The sequence below is a fragment of the Anomaloglossus baeobatrachus genome, chromosome 3 (genome assembly GCF_048569485.1).
Source record: "Anomaloglossus baeobatrachus isolate aAnoBae1 chromosome 3, aAnoBae1.hap1, whole genome shotgun sequence".
Classification (NCBI taxonomy): Eukaryota; Metazoa; Chordata; class Amphibia; order Anura; family Aromobatidae; genus Anomaloglossus; species Anomaloglossus baeobatrachus.
The window spans coordinates 456,290,191-456,312,950 of record NC_134355.1 but is presented as its reverse complement, the minus strand read 5'-3'; positions in this window follow the sequence as shown (position 1 = coordinate 456,312,950).

Here is a 22,760-nt window from a genome sequence, read left to right as displayed (position 1 = left end):
TCATTGCCTGCTCAAAATTACGCAGTCAATCACATTTCTGGGTATTGTTAGTTAGAACTGCCTGCTGTAAATTTGCTAGTGAACTAAATAATAAGCTCTTGGCACTTTTCAGTGTCTGCTCCAATTGCAGTGAACCACATTTATAGTTATTGGTACTTTTTTAGTGCCTTCACAATATTGCCAACTCAGGCAGGAAATAAAAAAAATATCTTTTGTGTCAGGTGTCTGACAGGTGTGGGTGTAGGGTTGCAAAACATCTCTTTGAAAGGGGAAGGGTACATCAACCATGAGTGGTAAATCCCGAAGAGGTTGTGGTGGAAGAGTGAATAGGCGAGGTGTTGGAGTTGTACATGTGGGAAGTTTTTTTAGTCAAAATTATAGTGAGCAAACACTGTGTCATACTATCACAAGAGAAATGAGAACAACTGATACTGAACAGCCTACTTCACTAGATTTCTTTGGCAGCCACACATCGTTTCAACTTCAAAATGAGGCTGATAAACAGCATGTGATAGAGTGGATGGCAAGTGCTTCATCAGGTGGCCTCTCCTCCTCTTCCTGCACCTCAACATTCCATACAGTTCATTCCTCAGAGGTGCCACCCTAATTACACTTGCTTCCGCCTGCGTCACAGATCTTCTACCAGCAAACTGACTGTGGGGAACCAGGAGGAAAGCATCTGCACTGATATCCAAAATCTTTGTCAGTTTGGACAGGATGAAGTAGGGTCAGAACAAGATCCCAACCCTCGTCAACTGATATAAACCCCCAGGGTGGAGGTGATGATGATGAGAATCAGATACCTGAGGCACATGCGTATTGTTATGTAGTGTCAGGTCAGGAAGAGGAGTGGGACAATATAGAGCCTGATAATAAAGATGTAGATCCCACTTGGTTTGAACCCAGAGGCAGGGAGCTGTGTAGCTCAGCAGATGAGGAGAAGGAGGGGGAAGAGGAAGACAACGAGGTTACATTGGTGGTTCCCGCACAAACACGTAGTGATGCAAACAGGAGAAGCACTGCATCTTTAGCCACAACTCTGGCTGTCGTGAGTCAGTAGTTTGCCGGAAGAGTTACCTAGCCTGGACCTTTCTTGAGACCGCAAAGGATGACCCAACTGTTGCTATCTACCAACGTTGTAAACAACAACTCAGTAAAGGCAAAAATTCAAAAAAATTGTCATGCATGAACCAGCACATGCGCAAGCAACATGCATTACTGTGGGATCTTACTGCACTAAAATGCAGATTACTGAGCCTACCCAACCACTGCCCGCCAAATCAACTACGTCTGCTGCTCATTCTTCCTCCTGCGGCACCATCAAAACTATTAACACAAATGTCTCCAACCGCAGAATTTCCACTTGTTTACCCGCTACAGTCAGGGTGAGTGAAAGCCCTTCAGCTGTTACAGAACTGATCATACCTCGTGTTTTTGACCCATGTGAGACACCAAGGCCACATCCTGTGTGTTGCATGGACAATGCCTCCCTGTTGTTCGAACACACTCTGGGCAAATGGGGGATCAATTGATGCCACAGTCTGGCTGTCTGCCTGCAATAATTTTAAATATCAAGACTCCAAGATGGGTCTCCAAGTTGTGTCTTGTCTATTCTAGCAGACGTGTGTGAGCAAGAGGCCTAATCCTGTCACTCATACCACTTTTTGTTTTTAAAAGTTTAATTGCCAGGCCACATCCTGCATGGACCATATCTAATTAACAAAAGTACATAACATATCCCTATAAAACATTTCTTTATTAGTTCAGTTAAAATCGCCCGGGTAAACAGATAAATGCCAAAAATAATAATAAGGGGGACACAATGTGATGTGGGGTAGCCGTAAGTCTTCTGCAACTGGGGCAGCAGGGTACATGCCAATTAATATTGGATCATCATTTCCCTATTGATTCCCTGTTGTAGCCCCTGTCTACCAACGGAGGGTATGACACCCTAACTTATCTGGGCACCCCCGTTCCACGTCGGCTCACCCTCACTCACCCCTGGATCACCCTACTAACATAGAAAACACCAACCACATACAATAGTGACAGATATAAATTCCTATGGAGTGGGGTTATTGAGTCTCTTAGGCTCCTTTCAGATTGCGTTTTTCCTTATTTTAATCTCACATATTATACTGTAATTGATCTGTGTGCAGGAAGAGTTCAGAAATGAAAGCTTTTTTCTAGCTTTACATGACTTTAGCCCTGCCTTTAGCCTGTCATAAACTGTTCTTGCTTTGCACTTCACCCCAGCTGCCATTTGCCATTCCTTTTGTAGGTCACTCTATGGCCAGCCCAATCTCCTGACCTGAACCCCATTGAAAACCTCTGGAATGTAATCAAGAGGAAGATGGATAGGCACAATCCATCGAACAAAGAAGAACTGCTTACATTTTTGCACCAGGAGTGGCATAAGGTCACCCAAAAGCAGTGTGAAAGACTGGTGGAATGTATGCCAATATACATAAAAGCTGTGATTAAAAATCATGGTTATTCCTCAAAATATTGATTTCTGAACTCTTCCTGAGTTAAAACATTAGTATTGTTGTTTCTAAATGATTATGAACTTGTTTTCTTTGCATTATTTGAGGTGTGTATTTTGACTAGAGATGAGTGAGTACCGTAATATTCGTAATCGCTATACTCGTAATGAGTACTTTGTAATATTCGTGTATTCGTTCCAAATAGCGAATACAATGCAAAATACGAGTAATTTTCTGCTAGACCCAAGAAACAGGTCTGGAGGTCTGAATAAAAGGCTGAAATGGATAGGAAAGTGATGAAACTGAATGGGGAAAGCCTGGAGAAAATGCCTGCATGCTTTTCTGATTCACATGTGTTTTCTGGAATCCCCTGAAGCCACATGTAAGAACTTCCCTGTGGCTTCAATCTATCGGTGCCTCTGCAGTGTATGTCGCATTGCTCTGGCCAGCCCTGCAATGACTCACACAGCAGTGTGCAAGCAGCTACGGGATGACGAGCGCCGACATCAGGAGGTTAGCTCAGATCATTACCAGCTGTGATGATTTCCACTGAACTCGTGACGTCAGCACTCGACACCAACGCTCGTCACTGATTTCCATGACACTGCATTCTCACATCAAGTCTCGCGGACGGCCCGAGATCATGACTAGCGGTGACGTCATGGGCTCACAGTACAGTTCCCGTGAACACAGCGGCCATGGAACTCAGTGACAAGTGCTGACCTCACGAGTTCATGACTAGAGATGAGCGAACCGGTCGCGGTTCGGCTCGAGGTCGGTTCGCCGAACGGAGGTCTCGTTCGAGTTCGGCTCGTCGAGCGTTCGACGAACCGAACTCGAACTGCATAGGAAACAATGGCAGGCAATCACAAACACAGAAAAACACCTAGAAAACACCCTCAAAGGTGTCCAAAAGGTGACAAACAACTCACAACACATGGGAAAGTGACAAGGACATATACTCATGTGAAAACAAAAGAGCTGGACAAGGAAAAAGAGGAGGACACACAGATATATGAGTATATGCAAGGAAACATCGATTCCATTATTGTGCAACTTGAGCCCTGCTCATTTTAGGCTTCCAATCTGGATAAATTGCCTGAGCTCGCCACGTACGCCTTGGGGATCTTGTCTTGTCCTGCAGCCAGCGTTCTCTCGGAACCTGTCTTCAGTGCTGCTGGTGGTCTGCTGGCAGATAAGCACACGCGTCTGTCCACTGACAATGTGGACATGGCTCTCAGAGGACTTTTCTTCCCCTGGGTCAGCCAGGGGACGGGAAAGGCACGCGTATTTTTGAGAGTGCTTCATGCAAAGCATCTTTTTCTTTTTCAAAAGGGGGCTCAACCGATGCCAGTCAAGTGGGGTGTGTGTGGCCCAGTTAGTGGCAACGAAGGAGACTGTGGTTGGAGTCCCCTCGCTGTGTCTCTAAAAGAACCAAGATGAACAAGTCATGGCTCTCAGAGGACTTTTCTTCCCCTGGGTCAGCCAGGGGACGGGAAAGGCACGCGTATTTTTGAGAGTGCTTCATGCAAAGCATCTTTTTCTTTTTCAAAAGGGGGCTCAACCGATGCCAGTCAAGTGGGGTGTGTGTGGCCCAGTTAGTGGAAACGAGGGAGACTGTGGTTGGAGTCCCCTCGCTGTGTCTCTAAAAGAACCAAGATGAACAAGTCATGGCTCTCAGAGGACTTTTCTTCCCCTGGGTCAGCCAGGGGACGGGAAAGGCACGCGTATTTTTGAGAGTGCTTCATGCAAAGCATCTTTTTCTTTTTCAAAAGGGGGCTCAACCGATGCCAGTCAAGTGGGGTGTGTGTGGCCCAGTTAGTGGAAACGAGGGAGACTGTGGTTGGAGTCCCCTCGCTGTGTCTCTAAAAGAACCAAGATGAACAAGTCATGGCTCTCAGAGGACTTTTCTTCCCCTGGGTCAGCCAGGGGACGGGAAAGGCACGCGTATTTTTGAGAGTGCTTCATGCAAAGCATCTTTTTCTTTTTCAAAAGGGGGCTCAACCGATGCCAGTCAAGTGGGGTGTGTGTGGCCCAGTTAGTGGAAACGAGGGAGACTGTGGTTGGAGTCCCCTCACTGTGTCTCTAAAAGAACCAAGATGAACAAGTCATGGCTCTCAGAGGACTTTTCTTCCCCTGGGTCAGCCAGGGGACGGGAAAGGCACGCGTATTTTTGAGAGTGCTTCATGCAAAGCATCTTTTTCTTTTTCAAAAGGGGGCTCAACCGATGCCAGTCAAGTGGGGTGTGTGTGGCCCAGTTAGTGGAAACGAGGGAGACTGTGGTTGGAGTCCCCTCGCTGTGTCTCTAAAAGAACCAAGATGAACAAGTCATGGCTCTCAGAGGACTTTTCTTCCCCTGGGTCAGCCAGGGGACGGGAAAGGCACGCGTATTTTTGAGAGTGCTTCATGCAAAGCATCTTTTTCTTTTTCAAAAGGGGGCTCAACCGATGCCAGTCAAGTGGGGTGTGTGTGGCCCAGTTAATGGAAACGAGGGAGACTGTGGTTGGAGTCCCCTCGCTGTGTCTCTAAAAGAACCAAGATGAACAAGTCATGGCTCTCAGAGGACTTTTCTTCCCCTGGGTCAGCCAGGGGACGGGAAAGGCACGCGTATTTTTGAGAGTGCTTCATGCAAAGCATCTTTTTCTTTTTCAAAAGGGGGCTCAACCGATGCCAGTCAAGTGGGGTGTGTGTGGCCCAGTTAGTGGAAACGAGGGAGACTGTGGTTGGAGTCCCCTCGCTGTGTCTCTAAAAGAACCAAGATGAACAAGTCATGGCTCTCAGAGGACTTTTCTTCCCCTGGGTCAGCCAGGGGACGGGAAAGGCACGCGTATTTTTGAGAGTGCTTCATGCAAAGCATCTTTTTCTTTTTCAAAAGGGGGCTCAACCGATGCCAGTCAAGTGGGGTGTGTGTGGCCCAGTTAGTGGAAACGAGGGAGACTGTGGTTGGAGTCCCCTCGCTGTGTCTCTAAAAGAACCAAGATGAACAAGTCATGGCTCTCAGAGGACTTTTCTTCCCCTGGGTCAGCCAGGGGACGGGAAAGGCACGCGTATTTTTGAGAGTGCTTCATGCAAAGCATCTTTTTCTTTTTCAAAAGGGGGCTCAACCGATGCCAGTCAAGTGGGGTGTGTGTGGCCCAGTTAGTGGAAACGAGGGAGACTGTGGTTGGAGTCCCCTCGCTGTGTCTCTAAAAGAACCAAGATGAACAAGTCATGGCTCTCAGAGGACTTTTCTTCCCCTGGGTCAGCCAGGGGACGGGAAAGGCACGCGTATTTTTGAGAGTGCTTCATGCAAAGCATCTTTTTCTTTTTCAAAAGGGGGCTCAACCGATGCCAGTCAAGTGGGGTGTGTGTGGCCCAGTTAGTGGAAACGAGGGAGACTGTGGTTGGAGTCCCCTCGCTGTGTCTCTAAAAGAACCAAGATGAACAAGTCATGGCTCTCAGAGGACTTTTCTTCCCCTGGGTCAGCCAGGGGACGGGAAAGGCACGCGTATTTTTGAGAGTGCTTCATGCAAAGCATCTTTTTCTTTTTCAAAAGGGGGCTCAAACGATGCCAGTCAAGTGGGGTGTGTGTGGCCCAGTTAGTGGAAACGAGGGAGACTGTGGTTGGAGTCCCCTCGCTGTGTTTTACATGCTTTTAGAAGGGCATGACATGGCTTGGAGGTTGACTTTCATCATCTGCAAACTGTTGGCTACCAAAATGCTGCCTTTCCAACAAATGTGGTTATAGACAATGAGGAACATACTGATGAAGATGAGACGCAGATACCCGATTGGGATGACAACTTAAATATTCGGTCAGGGCAAGAAGAGGCTCTGTCTGAGGGGGAGGGGAGTGCAAACACAACAATTGATGATGAAGTCCTAGATCCCACCTACTGTCAACCCACAGTCAGACACTCGAGGAGGTCAACAGAGGCGGTGGAGGAGGATGCAACCGACGTCGAAGTAACCTTGCGCCTTCCTGGACACAGTCGGAGCACTGGTAGCACGTCTACAACTGCATCCTCAGCCAACACTCTGCCTCTGAGCATTATTCGGGGTGGATCAACAGGTCTCATGGCCTCTAAGCCTTGCCTAGCCTGGTCCTTTTTTGACATAAAAAACGATCGCCCTAATTATGTGATCTGTAACATTTGGCATGGTTATCTTAGTAGAGGTCAAAACCTCAGCAGTTTGACAACTTCTTCCATGAATCGTCACATGAATAAATATCATATGGCCTGGTGGGAAGCTCACCGTGCTGCAATGCGGCCTAGCGGAGCCAACCATCCACCGCCTGCCCCTTCCAGTGCATCCGCGCGCTCGTCATCTTCTAGGACTGTAGGAAAAGCTGTCACACCTGTTTTTCCACCCACAACTTCCACCACTGTAAACGCAACAGGCAGTTTGCTTGGTAGGTCGTCAGTTGGTTTGGAAGGGGAAACAAGTGATTGTGTACAGCTCTCTCAAACATCGATAGCACCAACGTTGGATGAAGGCAACATCATGTTTCCGCCTGCACTTTCCTCACAAACCTGCATTTTTCCAGGGACACCCTACTCAACACCGTCTACACACAGCAGCCAGATCTCTGTCCCTCAGATGTGGTCAAATAAAAGGCCACTTCCTGCGACCCATGACAAAGCTAAGAGGTTGACTCTATCCCTCTGTAAGCTGTTGGCTACCGAAATGCTGCCTTTCCGCCTAGTGGACACACAGGATTTTAGAGACCTTATGTCTGTCGCTGTGCCCCAGTACCAGATGCCTAGTCGCCACTACTTCTCTAAGAAAGGTGTGCCCGCGCTACACCAGCATGTCGCACACAACATCACCGCTTCCTTGAGAAACTCTGTGTGTGAACGGGTGCATTTCACCACCGATACTTGGACCAGTAAGGCTGGACAGGGACGTTACATGTCGCTGACTGGCCACTGGGTAACTATGGTGATAGATGGTGAAGGGTCTGCTGCACAAGTCTTGCCGTCCACACGACTTGTGTGTCAATCCTCTGTCTGTCCAAGTTCCGCCACTGCTTCTGCATCCTCCACCTCATCTGGGTCCTCCACCTCCGCCCCAAGCCTGCCTGGTCAGGCCACCAGCATTCTCACTGCGCAGAAGGAATCACGCAACCCTCATTACTATGCTGGCAGCAGAGCGCAACGGCATCAGGCGGTCTTTAGCTTGACATGTCTTGGGAATAAGAGTCACACAGCTGAGGAGTTGTGGTCAGCTCTGCGGTCCGAGTTTCATAAATGGTTGTCTCCACTCAACCTGCAGCCTGGTAAGGCCGTGTGCGACAATGCTGCAAACCTGGGTGCGGCACTTCGCCTGGGCAAGGTGACACACGTACCTTGTATGGCTCACGTGTTGAACCTTGTCGTCCAGCAATTTTTAACACACTATCCCGGCCTAGATGGCCTTCTGAACAGGGCACGAAAACTGTCTGCTCACTTCCGCCGTTCAAGCGCCGCAGCTGAGCGACTTGCATCGCTCCAGAAGTCTTTCGGCCTGCCGGTTCATCGCCTGAAATGCGATGTGGCGACACGCTGGAATTCATCTCTCCACATGTTACAGCGACTGTGGCAGCACCGCAGAGCCATGGTGCAATACGTCATGACGTATAGCCTGGGCCAACGAGATGCAGAGGTGGGGCAGATCACCCTGATGGAGTGATCTCAGATCAAGGACCTATGCACCCTTCTGCACAGTTTCGACATGGCGACGAATATGTTTAGCGCTGACAATGCCATTATCATCATGACGATTCCAGTCATTTACATGCTGGAGCACACGCTAAACACTATTCGGAGTAAGGGGGTGGGACAACAGGAAGGGGAGGAACTACAGGAGGATTCATATGCGCAAGACACAACAACATCACCAAGGTCCAGACGTTCATCATCACCAACGCGGCAGGCATGGGACCATGGGGGACAGGGATCAACAAGGGCGCATGGTAGCAGGAGAGATGTTGAGGAAGGTGCATGAGGACATGAAGATATGGAGGACGAACTGTCCATGGACATGGAAGACTCAGCAGATGAGGGGGAGCTTGGTCAAATTTCAGTTGAAAGAGGTTGGGGGGAGATGTCAGAGGAAGAAAGAACGGTTAGCACCTCTATGCCACAAACACAGCGTGGACTTGGTCCGCATGGCTGCGCAAGACACATGAGTGCCTTCTTGTTGCACTACCTCCAACATGACCCTCGTATTGTCAAAATTAGAAGTGATGATGACTACTAGCTTGCCACACTATTAGATCCCCGGTACAAGTCCAAATTTTGTGACATAATTCCACCCATAGAAAGGGACGCACGTATGCAGGAGTATCAGCAGAAGCTGTTACTCGATCTTAGCTCGGCTTTTCCACCAAACAACCGTGCAGGTGAAGGGAGTGATTCTTCCAGTTGTAACTTGACAAACATGGGACAGCCTCGTCATCTTCAACAGTCTACCCGTACCAGTAGGACCGGATCTGGTGCTGGTAACAGCAATTTTATGGAATCTTTTAATAATTTTTTTAGACCCTCCTTTGCAAGGCCATTAGAGACAACAAGTCTGACACATAGTCAACGGATGGAGAGGATGATACAGGAGTATCTCCAAATGAACATCGATGGAATGACTTTTCAAATGGAGCCTTGCTCCTTTTGGGCTTCAAATCTAGAAAAATGTCCAGAGCTCTCCAGTTACGCCTTGAAGATTTTGTCATGTCCAGCTGCCAGCGTTGTCTCTGAACGTGTCTTCAGTGCTGCTGGGTGTGTGCTGACAGATAAGCGCACGCGTCTGTCCAGTGACAATGTGGACAGACTGACGTTCATCAAAATGAACAAGTCATGGATCCAGAAGGAATTTACTACCCCTGTGTCATCCTGGGGAGAGTAAATGCTTGTGGATTTGGAATGTGCTTGATGCAAATCAAAACATCCTGTTTCCAACTAGGGCACAAGTGCTGCCACTGAATGGGTGGGTGTGTGTGGGGCACAATTTTTGGAAAAAAGGGAGGCTACGCTTGGAGTAACCCTTGCTTACATTGTTTTTAAAAGGAGACAAGATGACCAAGTCATGGTTCAGCAAAGACTTTATCTACCTACACCGGTGTCATGCTGGGGACGGTTAATTATGGCGTATTTTTGAATGTGCTTGATGCAAATCAAAACATCCTGTTTGCAGCTATGGCACAAGTGCTGCCACTGATGGGGTGTCTGTGTGCCCAATTTTTGGAAAAAAGGTAGACTCCGCTTGGAGTAACCCTTGCTTGCTGTGTTTTTTAAAAATGATACAAGATGAACAGATCTGAAGGCAAGATGAAGGCAACATCATGTCTCCGCCTGCACTTTCCTCACAAACCTGCATTTTTCCAGGGACACCCTACTCAACACCGTCTACAGACAGCAGCCAGATCTCTGTCCCTCAGATTTGGACAAATAAAAGGCCATTTCCTGTGACCCATGACAAAGCTAAGAGGTTGACTTTATCCCTCTGTAAGCTCTTGGCTACGGAAATGCTGCCTTTCTGCATGGTGGACACACAGGATTTTAGAGACCTTATGTCTGTCACTGTGCCCCAGTACCAGATGCCCAGTCGCCACTACTTCTCTAAGAAAGGTGTGCCTGCGCTACACCAGCATGTCGCACTCAACATCACCGCTTCCTTGAGAAACTCTGTGTGTGAACAGGTGCATTTCACCACCGATACTTGGACCAGTAAGCATGGATAGGGACGTTACATGTCGCTGACTGGGCACTGGCAAACTATGGTGAGAGATGGAGAAGGGTCTGCTGTACAAGTCTTGCCGTCCCCACGAGTTGTTTCAATCCTTGTTCTGTATGTAGAAGTTAATACACTGCTTCTGCCTCTTCAACCTCGTGTGGGTCCTCCACCTTGGCGCAAACCCTGTGTGGTCAGGCCACCCTTCCTTGCAACTGCGCACAACAAGGACTACCACACACCTCCTTACTATGCTTGCAGCAGAGCTCAATGCCATCAGGCGGTCAAAGTTTTACTTTGAAATGTATGGGAAATGTGAGTCACACCGCTATTCCAGAGAATAGTAGTCAGGCAGGGTCAAAACATTAATTGAGGAACAGGAACAGAATGGGACGGCCATGACTTAATCAGAAAACAAGCAGAGGTGAAATGCGGATCGGCCAACAAGGTACATAAACAGCAAGCAGGAAAAGTAGTCAGGTAACAAGCACACAAAATCATAAAACTGAACTGGGGGTAAAATTAACCAGAGGTTCATAGCTATGTCTGGCAGTGGTCTGCAGACAGGATGGGCATAAAAAAGGGTGTGGTGTCTTCACATTGGTTGTAGCTGAATGATGGTATTTCATCTGTGAGATACCCACCAGCTACATTCAGCCAGAGATTCTGCATCTGTCAAGGTAATGCAGCCCAGTGGGTGAGCATAACCTGCGTCCACCTGCGCCGCTGGCATCGACTCCTCTCCCATCATCAGCACTATGCATGAAAGGAACACGTTGTCACCTGGCGACTGGAGTACAAATTGCCGGAGCGGACTCCGTTGGTGACTTAACAGCCGTGTGCGTCAATGATGCAAACCTGGCTGCGGGCCATCCTCAGGGCAATGTGACACACGTGCCTTGTATGGCTCACGTGTTGAATCTGATTCTCCAGCAATTTTTAAAACACCATCACGGCCTACATGGCCTTGTGCAGCGTGCACGCTCGCTATGTGCTCACTTCCATCGTGCGCACACAGCAGCTCCACAACTTTCATCACTCCGGAAGTCTTAGGGTCTGGCAGTTAAACGCCGGAAATGCGATGTTCCGACACGCAGGAATTGGAATCTGCACATGTTGCAGCGTGTGTGGCAGCACCGCAGAGCCCTGCTGAAATATGGTATGACATATAGCCTGGGATAACTTGATCAAGAGGTGGTGCAGATCACGCTGCTGGAGTGGTGTCAGATCAAGGACCTATGCACCCTGCTACACAGTTCACAAATGTCGACGAAGATGTTTAGCACTGGCAATGTCATTCTCAGCGTGACAATTCTGGTCATCTACATGATGGAGCGCACTGTAATTATTATTCGGAGTCAGGTGTTGGGACAAGAGGAAGGGGAGGAAGTACAGGAGGAGTCATATGCGGAAGGGATAACAAGATCTACGAGGTCCAGATGGTCAGCGGCACCTATGCGGCAGTCATGGTGAGGGAGAGGGATTAACAAGGGCGCATAGTATCAGCAAAAAGTGTTGATGAAAGTGCAGGAGCCCATGAAGAAATGGAGGACGAACTGGCGATGGGCATGGAAGACTCAGCAGATGAGTGAGAGCTTGCTCACATTTCGGTTGTGCGAGGTAGTGGGGAGAGGGCAGAGGAAGGATGCACGATTCTCACCTCTCTGCCACCAACACACCAAGGACTTGGTCCTCCTGGATGCACAAGACACATGAGCGCCTTCTTGCTGCACTACCTACATAACCCTCGGATTGTATGAATTTGAAGTAATCCTGAATACTGGGTTGCCACACTGTTAGATCCCCGGTACAAGACAAAATTTGGCGAACTAATTCCTGCCATAGAAATAGACGCACGTATACAGGAGTATCTGCAGAATGTGGTACGCAATCTTAGATCTACTTTTCCACTAAACACCAGTGCTGCACAGAGTGAATCTCAACGCTTTGTCATGGATAGGAGGAAATGGTCTTTTACTTGTCCACATGGGAGGGACCGAGGGATGGCTGCTGTGCTGAGATGGCGTTGAGTACGGTGTCCCTGCACAGTTGCACTTTTGGTCATATCCCAAAATGAGTTGAAAAAGGACAGATGCTGTTGGAAAGGGGAACAGGTGTGTTGGAAAGGGGAAAAAAGTTTTGGTCCGTGGATTTGGTGGTTAAGCAACTGTAACATTTGCTGAAGAAACAACATCTGTTACAGTGGGACTGGCAGATTTGGATAAAGTGGTATATAATCTGTGACCGCTATATAACGAAAATTAATAAGAAAAGAAAGAGAAAGGTATATATCCCCATCAGCAGTCAGTGTCCACCGTGCTCCCAGTTGGAAAAGGAGAGGTTGGCAACTTGAAGGTTTGGTGGAGGATACAGAGCTGTGTGGCTATGAAACTAATAGTAGCCTGAACCGAGTTAGACGCCATTTGGATCTGGAGACTGTGAGCCCTGTTAGCGTCACAGGGTCCACATGCCCACCCAGTCCAGGAACTCCCTGTTAACAACACAGGGGCCATTGAGTACGCTGACCGTGTGCGTAGGGGCCACACCTGTGGACAGCAGGCGCATCAGCAGCAGCAGGCCTGTTAATTCCACTGGGCTGCACAAGCAGGACTGTTAGGACAGGAGCTGGTCTTAACCGTTCTGTGTTACCAACTGTGGTGGTGGCCTGCATCCACCACCCTATCCCTGCCTACCTCTGGCCTAAAGCCGCAATGGGTTCAACACATGGAGGTGTGCTCTTTCGGAGCATAATAGAAGACTGCACACCTCCTTGTTGGCTCCAGCCCCTTTTATAACCTGGGTCCGCCCCAAACCAGGGTGAACCACAATGCACCTCCTGGAGACAAAAGTAGAGTGACACGTCATCAGTGGCATAACTAGCGTCCTATTTGGAAACGCAACTTCAATTATGACCTCATGGCTGCCATGACCCAAACACCTCACCAGTCATCGTCTGACCATCAATAATGCGGTGACAAGTCATAGGTGTGGGCCTCTGCAAGCCATTTGGGAGGACACCTGATGCCCTGTGGTCTATATGGGACCCCCACATCAGGGCCAGGGCCAAACAGTTCATTACCGGACCTAGTCTCTGATGCAGGAAGTGCCTGAGCATGCTCAGTAGCATGAAATACAGTCTCTGAAAAAAGACTATCAGCTTTAGCATGGTGTCTAGGCACAAAACAGGACTTAGACCCGGCACGGAATGCAAGCACCTGTGCAAAGAGGCTTTTCACACTTAGTGTGGGAGCATGCGCTGTATCCCGAAAAGAAGACTTAGCGTCAGGAATAACACAGTCAGGCTGAGCATACTCACTACGCGAAACACTGTAATTATGCTGCAGCTGGGGTACATCGGCACACGCATGCGCACTAGCTGACTCTCCACACTTAGACGTGGAGGGGAAATTTGTCTTGGAAATGCTGTCTATGAACAGAAGGAAAAGCTAAAGGAAGCCTGACTTTCTATCCCTCCGAATTATGAAATGCATCAATGAATTCCATGAGTTTGCTATAACATTAGCGTATCAAAATGTGCATGAGGGTGTGATGTAGAGGTGCTAGAAATAGCTTGTCACCAGTGGGGCACTAATGGAATACAACAGCCAGTTCTATGATGCCACTAAATGGCAGTATTTTGTGCTATCATTATAGCTTATTAAAAACAGAGCAGGAGGTTGTCATGCAGAGGTGCTGCACATAGATTTGCAGTAGTGTGAATAGACAAAAGTACAATAGCCACGTTTAGGATACAACTAGGTACAGTGAGTGTTTGCTAGTATAATGGCTGAGTTTAAAAAAGTTTGAGTGTGCAATGCAGGCAGACATGCTGCAAATATGTTTACAATAGTGTGAATAGACAAAAGTACAATAGCCACGTTTAGGATGCCACTAGGTACACTGAGTGTTTGCTAGTATAATGGCTGAGTTTAAAAAAGTTTGAGTGTGCAATGCAGGCAGACATGCTGCAAATATGTTTACAATAGTGTGAATAGACAAAAGTACAATAGCCACGTTTAGGATGCCACTAGGTACACTGAGTGTTTGCTAGTATAATGGCTGAGTTTAAAAAAGTTAGAGTGTACAATGCAGGCAGACGTGCTGCAAATATCGTTCCAATACTGTGAATTGACAAAAGTACAATAGCCACGTTTAGGATACAACTAGGTACACTAAGTGTTTGCTAGTATAATGGCTGAGTTTAAAAAAGTTAGAGTGTGCAATGCAGGCAGACGTGCTGCAAATAACGTTCCAATACTGTGAATAGACAAAAGTACAATAGCCACGTTTAGGATACAACTTGGTACAGTGAGTGATTGATAGTATAATGGCTGAGTTAAAAAATGTTAGAGTGTGCAATGCAGGCAGACGTGCTGCAAATATCGTTCCAATACTGTGAATTGACAAAAGTACAATAGCCACGTTTAGGATACCACTAGGTACACTGAGTGTTTGCTAGTATAATGGCTGAGTTTAAAAAAGTTTGAGTGTGCAATGCAGGCAGACATGCTGCATGACCACTGAGGAAGGATTCTCCGGTCGTGATGGTTAGTATACCCAACTTAACCTAAAATAACACACCGACTGCATATGACTTGGTTAAACAAATTGGCCACAGCAGCCTTTATTACCTATTATTAACATACTAACACAAGGGGGCGCCGTCCAACGGGCGACCCCAAACACACAATAATAGGTAACACATAATAAACAAAACATGAAAACCTTATGTAGGCCCGATCCAGAAACCAATTCCTACGCCAATATCCCTGGCCGCAACACTCCGACCCAGAGATGAGGTATTAATCACCCCACGGATTAATACCCCCCAAACTTTGCAGAACCCCGTGCCTGCAATTTACCGGAACCTGGAGACACCATACCCAGACAGTGCCTCTCGGTCCAGCTACCAATCCCTTACAACCGCTTCTGGACCAGACCTACCCCCGCTGCTGCGACTAACATACATCCCTTTCAACATTGGTTTTTTTTTTTTTTTTTTTTTGAACATAGCTAAAACAAAACGCCTTCACAAACCACAAAGGGAGGGTGGGCGGGAATCTGTCGCCGTCCGGAGTCAAAAGGGGAGGTAAGACCCCTCCCCATTACTTATATACTTCCCCCCCTCCCCTATAGGGACCCTTTCTCCACCAATCCCCTATATCCTCCCATAATGCCCTATTTCAACTTTATTAACCCCCTCACTCCCTTCCTTCCCTCTGGTCATGTTGCCCCTCCCCCCTATGGGGTCCATGGCTTTCTAATATGTTTACAATAGTGTGAATAGACAAAAGTACAATAGCCACGTTTAGGATGCCACTAGGTACACTGAGTGTTTGCTAGTATAATGGCTGAGTTTAAAAAAGTTTGAGTGTGCAATGCAGGCAGACATGCTGCAAATATGTTTACAATAGTGTGAATAGACAAAAGTACAATAGCCACGTTTAGGATGCCACTAGGTACACTGAGTGTTTGCTAGTATAATGGCTGAGTTTAAAAAAGTTTGAGTGTGCAATGCAGGCAGACATGCTGCAAATATGTTTACAATAGTGTGAATAGACAAAAGTACAATAGCCACGTTTAGGATGCCACTAGGTACACTGAGTGTTTGCTAGTATAATGGCTGAGTTTAAAAAAGTTTGAGTGTGCAATGCAGGCAGACATGCTGCAAATATGTTTACAATAGTGTGAATAGACAAAAGTACAATAGCCACGTTTAGGATGCCACTAGGTACACTGAGTGTTTGCTAGTATAATGGCTGAGTTTAAAAAAGTTAGAGTGTGCAATGCAGGCAGACGTGCTGCAAATATCGTTCCAATACTGTGAATTGACAAAAGTACAATAGCCACGTTTAGGATACAACTAGGTACACTGAGTGTTTGCTAGTATAATGGCTGAGTTTAAAAAAGTTAGAGTGTGCAATGCAGGCAGACGTGCTGCAAATAACGTTCCAATACTGTGAATAGACAAAAGTACAATAGCCACGTTTAGGATACAACTAGGTACAGTGAGTGATTGCTAGTATAATGGCTGAGTTAAAAAAAGTTAGAGTGTGCAATGCAGGCAGACGTGCTGCAAATATCGTTCCAATACTGTGAATTGACAAAAGTACAATAGCCACGTTTAGGATACAACTAGGTACACTGAGTGTTTGCTAGTATAATGGCTGAGTTTAAAAAAGTTTGAGTGTGCAATGCAGGCATACATGCTGCAAATATGTTTACAATAGTGTGAATAGACAAAAGTACAATAGCCACGTTTAGGATGCCACTAGGTACACTGAGTGTTTGCTAGTATAATGGCTGAGTTTAAAAAAGTTTGAGTGTGCAATGCAGGCAGACATGCTGCAAATATGTTTACAATAGTGTGAATAGACAAAAGTACAATAGCCACGTTTAGGATGCCACTAGGTACACTGAGTGTTTGCTAGTATAATGGCTGAGTTTAAAAAAGTTAGAGTGTGCAATGCAGGCAGACGTGCTGCAAATATCGTTCCAATACTGTGAATTGACAAAAGTACAATAGCCACGTTTAGGATACAACTAGGTACACTAAGTGTTTGCTAGTATAATGGCTGAGTTTAAAAAAGTTAGAGTGTGCAATGCAGGCAGACGTGCTGCAAATAACGTTCCAATACTGTGAATAGACAAAAGTACAATAGCCACGTTTAGGATACAACTAGGTACAGTGAGTGATTGATAGTATAATGGCTGAGTTAAAAAAAGTTAGAGTGTGCAATGCAGGCAGACGTGCTGCAAATATCGTTCCAATACTGTGAATAGACAAAAGAACAATAGCCACGTTTAGGATACAACTAGGTACAGTGAGTGTTTGCTAGTATAATGGCTGAGTTAAAAAAAGTTAGAGTGTGCAATGCAGGCAGACGTGCTGCAAATATCGTTCCAATACTGTGAATTGACAAAAGTACAATAGCCACGTTTAGGATACAACTAGGTACACTGAGTGTTTGCTAGTATAATGGCTGAGTTTAAAAAAGTTTGAGTGTGCAATGCAGGCAGACATGCTGCAAATATGTTTACAATAGTGTGCATAGACAAAAGTACAATAGCCACGTTTAGGATGCCACTAGGTACACTGAGTGTTTGCTAGTATAATGGCTGAGTTTAAAAACGTTTGAGTGTGCAATGCAGGCAGACATGCTGCAAATATGTTTACAATAGTGTGAATAGACAAAAGTACAATAGCCACGTTTAGGATGCCACTAGGTACACTGAGTGTTTGCTAGTATAATGGCTGAGTTTAAAAAAGTTAGAGTGTGCAATGCAGGCAGACGTGCTGCAAATATCGTTCCAATACTGTGAATTGACAAAAGTACAATAGCCACGTTTAGGATACAACTAGGTACAGTGAGTGATTGCTAGTATAATGGCTGAGTTAAAAAAAGTTAGAGTGTGCAATGCAGGCAGACGTGCTGCAAATATCGTTCCAATACTGTGAATTGACAAAAGTACAATAGCCACGTTTAGGATGCCACTAGGTACACTGAGTGTTTGCTAGTATAATGGCTGAGTTTAAAAAAGTTTGAGTGTGCAATGCAGGCAGACATGCTGCAAATATGTTTACAATAGAGTGAATAGACAAAAGTACAATAGCCACGTTTAGGATGCCACTAGGTACACTGAGTGTTTGCTAGTATAATGGCTGAGTTTAAAAAAGTTAGAGTGTGCAATGCAGACAGACGTGCTGCAAATATCGTTCCAATACTGTGAATTGACAAAAGTACAATAGCCACGTTTAGGATACAACTAGGTACAGTGAGTGATTGCTAGTATAGTGGCTGAGTTAAAAAAAGTTAGAGTGTGCAATGCAGGCAGACGTGCTGCAAATATCGTTCCAATACTGTGAATTGACAAAAGTACAATAGCCACGTTTAGGATACAACTAGGTACACTGTGTGTTTGCTAGTATAATGGCTGAGTTTAAAAAAGTTAGAGTGTGCAATGCAGGCAGACGTGCTGCAAATATCGTTCCAATACTGTGAATAGACAAAAGAACAATAGCCACGTTTAGGATACAACTAGGTACAGTGAGTGATTGCTAGTATAATGGCTGAGTTAAAAAAAGTTAGAGTGTGCAATGCAGGCAGACGTGCTGCAAATATCGTTCCAATACTGTGAATTGACAAAAGTACAATAGCCACGTTTAGGATACAACTAGGTACACTAAGTGTTTGCTAGTATAATGGCTGAGTTTAAAAAAGTTAGAGTGTGCAATGCAGGCAGACGTGCTGCAAATAACGTTCCAATACTGTGAATAGACAAAAGTACAATAGCCACGTTTAGGATACAACTAGGTACAGTGAGTGATTGATAGTATAATGGCTGAGTTAAAAAAAGTTAGAGTGTGCAATGCAGGCAGACGTGCTGCAAATATCGTTCCAATACTGTGAATAGACAAAAGAACAATAGCCACGTTTAGGATACAACTAGGTACAGTGAGTGTTTGCTAGTATAATGGCTGAGTTAAAAAAAGTTAGAGTGTGCAATGCAGGCAGACGTGCTGCAAATATCGTTCCAATACTGTGAATTGACAAAAGTACAATAGCCACGTTTAGGATACAACTAGGTACACTGAGTGTTTGCTAGTATAATGGCTGAGTTTAAAAAAGTTTGAGTGTGCAATGCAGGCAGACATGCTGCAAATATGTTTACAATAGTGTGCATAGACAAAAGTACAATAGCCACGTTTAGGATGCCACTAGGTACACTGAGTGTTTGCTAGTATAATGGCTGAGTTTAAAAAAGTTTGAGTGTGCAATGCAGGCAGACATGCTGCAAATATGTTTACAATAGTGTGAATAGACAAAAGTACAATAGCCACGTTTAGGATGCCACTAGGTACACTGAGTGTTTGCTAGTATAATGGCTGAGTTTAAAAAAGTTAGAGTGTGCAATGCAGGCAGACGTGCTGCAAATATCGTTCCAATACTGTGAATTGACAAAAGTACAATAGCCACGTTTAGGATACAACTAGGTACAGTGAGTGATTGCTAGTATAATGGCTGAGTTAAAAAAAGTTAGAGTGTGCAATGCAGGCAGACGTGCTGCAAATATCGTTCCAATACTGTGAATTGACAAAAGTACAATAGCCACGTTTAGGATACAACTAGGTACACTGAGTGTTTGCTAGTATAATGGCTGAGTTTAAAAAAGTTTGAGTGTGCAATGCAGGCAGACATGCTGCAAATATGTTTACAATAGTGTGAATAGACAAAAGTACAATAGCCACGTTTAGGATGCCACTAGGTACACTGAGTGTTTGCTAGTATAATGGCTGAGTTTAAAAAAGTTTGAGTGTGCAATGCAGGCAGACATGCTGCAAATATGTTTACAATAGTGTGAATAGACAAAAGTACAATAGCCACGTTTAGGATGCCACTAGGTACACTGAGTGTTTGCTAGTATAATGGCTGAGTTTAAAAAAGTTTGAGTGTGCAATGCAGGCAGACATGCTGCAAATATGTTTACAATAGTGTGAATAGACAAAAGTACAATAGCCACGTTTAGGATGCCACTAGGTACACTGAGTGTTTGCTAGTATAATGGCTGAGTTTAAAAAAGTTAGAGTGTGCAATGCAGGCAGACGTGCTGCAAATATCGTTCCAATACTGTGAATTGACAAAAGTACAATAGCCACGTTTAGGATACAACTAGGTACACTAAGTGTTTGCTAGTATAATGGCTGAGTTTAAAAAAGTTTGAGTGTGGAATGCAGGCAGACATGCTGCAAATATGTTTACAATAGTGTGAATAGACAAAAGTACAATAGCCACGTTTAGGATGCCACTAGGTACACTGAGTGTTTGCTAGTATAATGGCTGAGTTTAAAAAAGTTTGAGTGTGCAATGCAGGCAGACATGCTGCAAATATGTTTACAATAGAGTGAATAGACAAAAGTACAATAGCCACGTTTAGGATGCCACTAGGTACACTGAGTGTTTGCTAGTATAATGGCTGAGTTTAAAAAAGTTAGAGTGTGCAATGCAGGCAGACGTGCTGCAAATATCGTTCCAATACTGTGAATTGACAAAAGTACAATAGCCACGTTTAGGATACAACTAGGTACAGTGAGTGATTGCTAGTATAGTGGCTGAGTTAAAAAAAGTTAGAGTGTGCAATGCAGGCAGACGTGCTGCAAATATCGTTCCAATACTGTGAATTGACAAAAGTACAATAGCCACGTTTAGGATACAACTAGGTACACTGAGTGTTTGCTAGAATAATGGCTGAGTTTAAAAAAGTTAGAGTGTGCAATGCAGGCAGACGTGCTGCAAATATCGTTCCAATACTGTGAATAGACAAAAGAACAATAGCCACGTTTAGGATACAACTAGGTACAGTGAGTGATTGCTAGTATAATGGCTGAGTTAAAAAAAGTTAGAGTGTGCAATGCAGGCAGACGTGCTGCAAATATCGTTCCAATACTGTGAATTGACAAAAGTACAATAGCCACGTTTAGGATACAACTAGGTACACTGAGTGTTTGCTAGTATAATGGCTGAGTTTAAAAAAGTTTGAGTGTGCAATGCAGGCAGACATGCTGCAAATATGTTTACAATAGTGTGAATAGACAAAAGTACAATAGCCACGTTTAGGATGCCACTAGGTACACTGAGTGTTTGCTAGTATAATGGCTGAGTTTAAAAAAGTTTGAGTGTGCAATGCAGGCAGACATGCTGCAAATATGTTTACAATAGTGTGAATAGACAAAAGTACAATAGCCACGTTTAGGATGCCACTAGGTACACTGAGTGTTTGCTAGTATAATGGCTGAGTTTAAAAAAGTTAGAGTGTGCAATGCAGGCAGACGTGCTGCAAATAACGTTCCAATACTGTGAATAGACAAAAGTACAATAGCCACGTTTAGGATACAACTAGGTACAGTGAGTGTTTGCTAGTAAAATGGCTTAGTTTAAAAAAGTTGGAGTGTGCAATGCAGGCAGACGTGCTCTGCAAATGTCTTTGCACTAGTGGGACTATAGCAAAGTCCAATAGCCACGTTTAGGATGCCACTAGGTACACTGAGTGTTTGCTAGTATAATGGCTTAGTAACAATGAGTTGTAGTGTGCAATGCAGGCAGACGTGCTCTGCAAATGTCTTTGCACTAGTGGGACTATAGCAAAGTCCAATAGCCACAGATAGGATGCCACTAGGTACACTGAGTGTTTGCTAGTATAATGGCTTAGTTATAATGAGTTGGAGTGTGCAGAGGACAAGAGGGTACAGTGGCAGGATTGTGGTGCTCTGGGTAGAGGAATGGAAGCCTGCCTTTCTATTCCCTCCTAATGGTGAAATGCAGGGAGGAAATCCCTGACCTTGGCTACACAGACGCTGTTGCTGTTTGCAGGACCTGTCACCTATGGCTCTCTGACCCTGCCGGTTTGAGCCCTTAAAAGGACTGCTATAAAGTGCTCTCCCTAAGCTGTCTAACGCTGTGTATGCAGCGCATACAGCTGTATCGGCTATAGGACTCAGGAGGACGGAGCTGCGACAGTGATGTCTGACACCAAAGACGCAGAAGGCAGATAATGACGTCCTGGAAGAAAATGTCCGGTTTTATAATGCAGGGACATGTGACATGGACATCCTATCACACATGCCGTTGCTTCTCTGGCTCAAAGTCCACTTAGCTGTGTGTGTGTCTGGGATTGGCTGACATGCTGGCCCGCCCAACAAGACGCGCGCGCTTAGGGAAGGAAGACAAGAAAAAAAAAAAAAAAATGGCGATCGCCATTATACAAACAGCAGTCATCTGAAGGCGCTGTTCACGCACACTATACACTGAAATGTGATAATAGTGTGATTCACAGAGTGACTTACACTATTACAGCAGAAACCAAGCTATGATTTAGCTTGTTTTTTGCTGCTAGAACCGTTCTCGAACGTTTCTAGAACTATCGAGCTTTTGCAAAAAGCTCGAGTTCTAGTTCGATCTAGAACATGCCCCAAAATCACTCGAGCCTAGAACTGGAGAACCACGAACCACGAACCGCGCTCAACTCTATTCATGACGTCACTCGTTATGCCCTTCAATGACCTAGCCTGACCTAATGATGTTAGCTCAGGTCACTGCACTGCTTTTCCAGCCAATGGGGAACATTCTGCTCTTCATGGACTGGGACAGTGAGTATGATATGGATCGTCGTGGTACCCCGTTATTGAATTACGCCGGACCTGGATTTGTTTTTCTTTTCAATAAATAGGTGAAAGAAGAAATGTTTTGGGGAGTGTTTTTTTTAAAAAAAAAAATGTTGTTGTCTATTTTTTTTATTACTGATTGTGTTAGTGATATCAGGTATCTGATAGATGCCGTGACATCACAAATGCCAGGGCTTGATGCCAGGTGACATTACACAGCTGGTTTCAAACCCATATAATACCCCGTTTGCCTCCGCACCAGTGCAACGAGATGAGTTGGGGGCAAAGCGCCAGGATTGGCGCATCTAATGGATGCGCCACTTCTGGGGTGGTTGTGGCCTGCTATTTTTAGGCTGGGGAGGGTCCAATAACCATGGACCTCCCTAGTCTGAGAATACCAGACCACAGTTGTCCACTTTACCTTG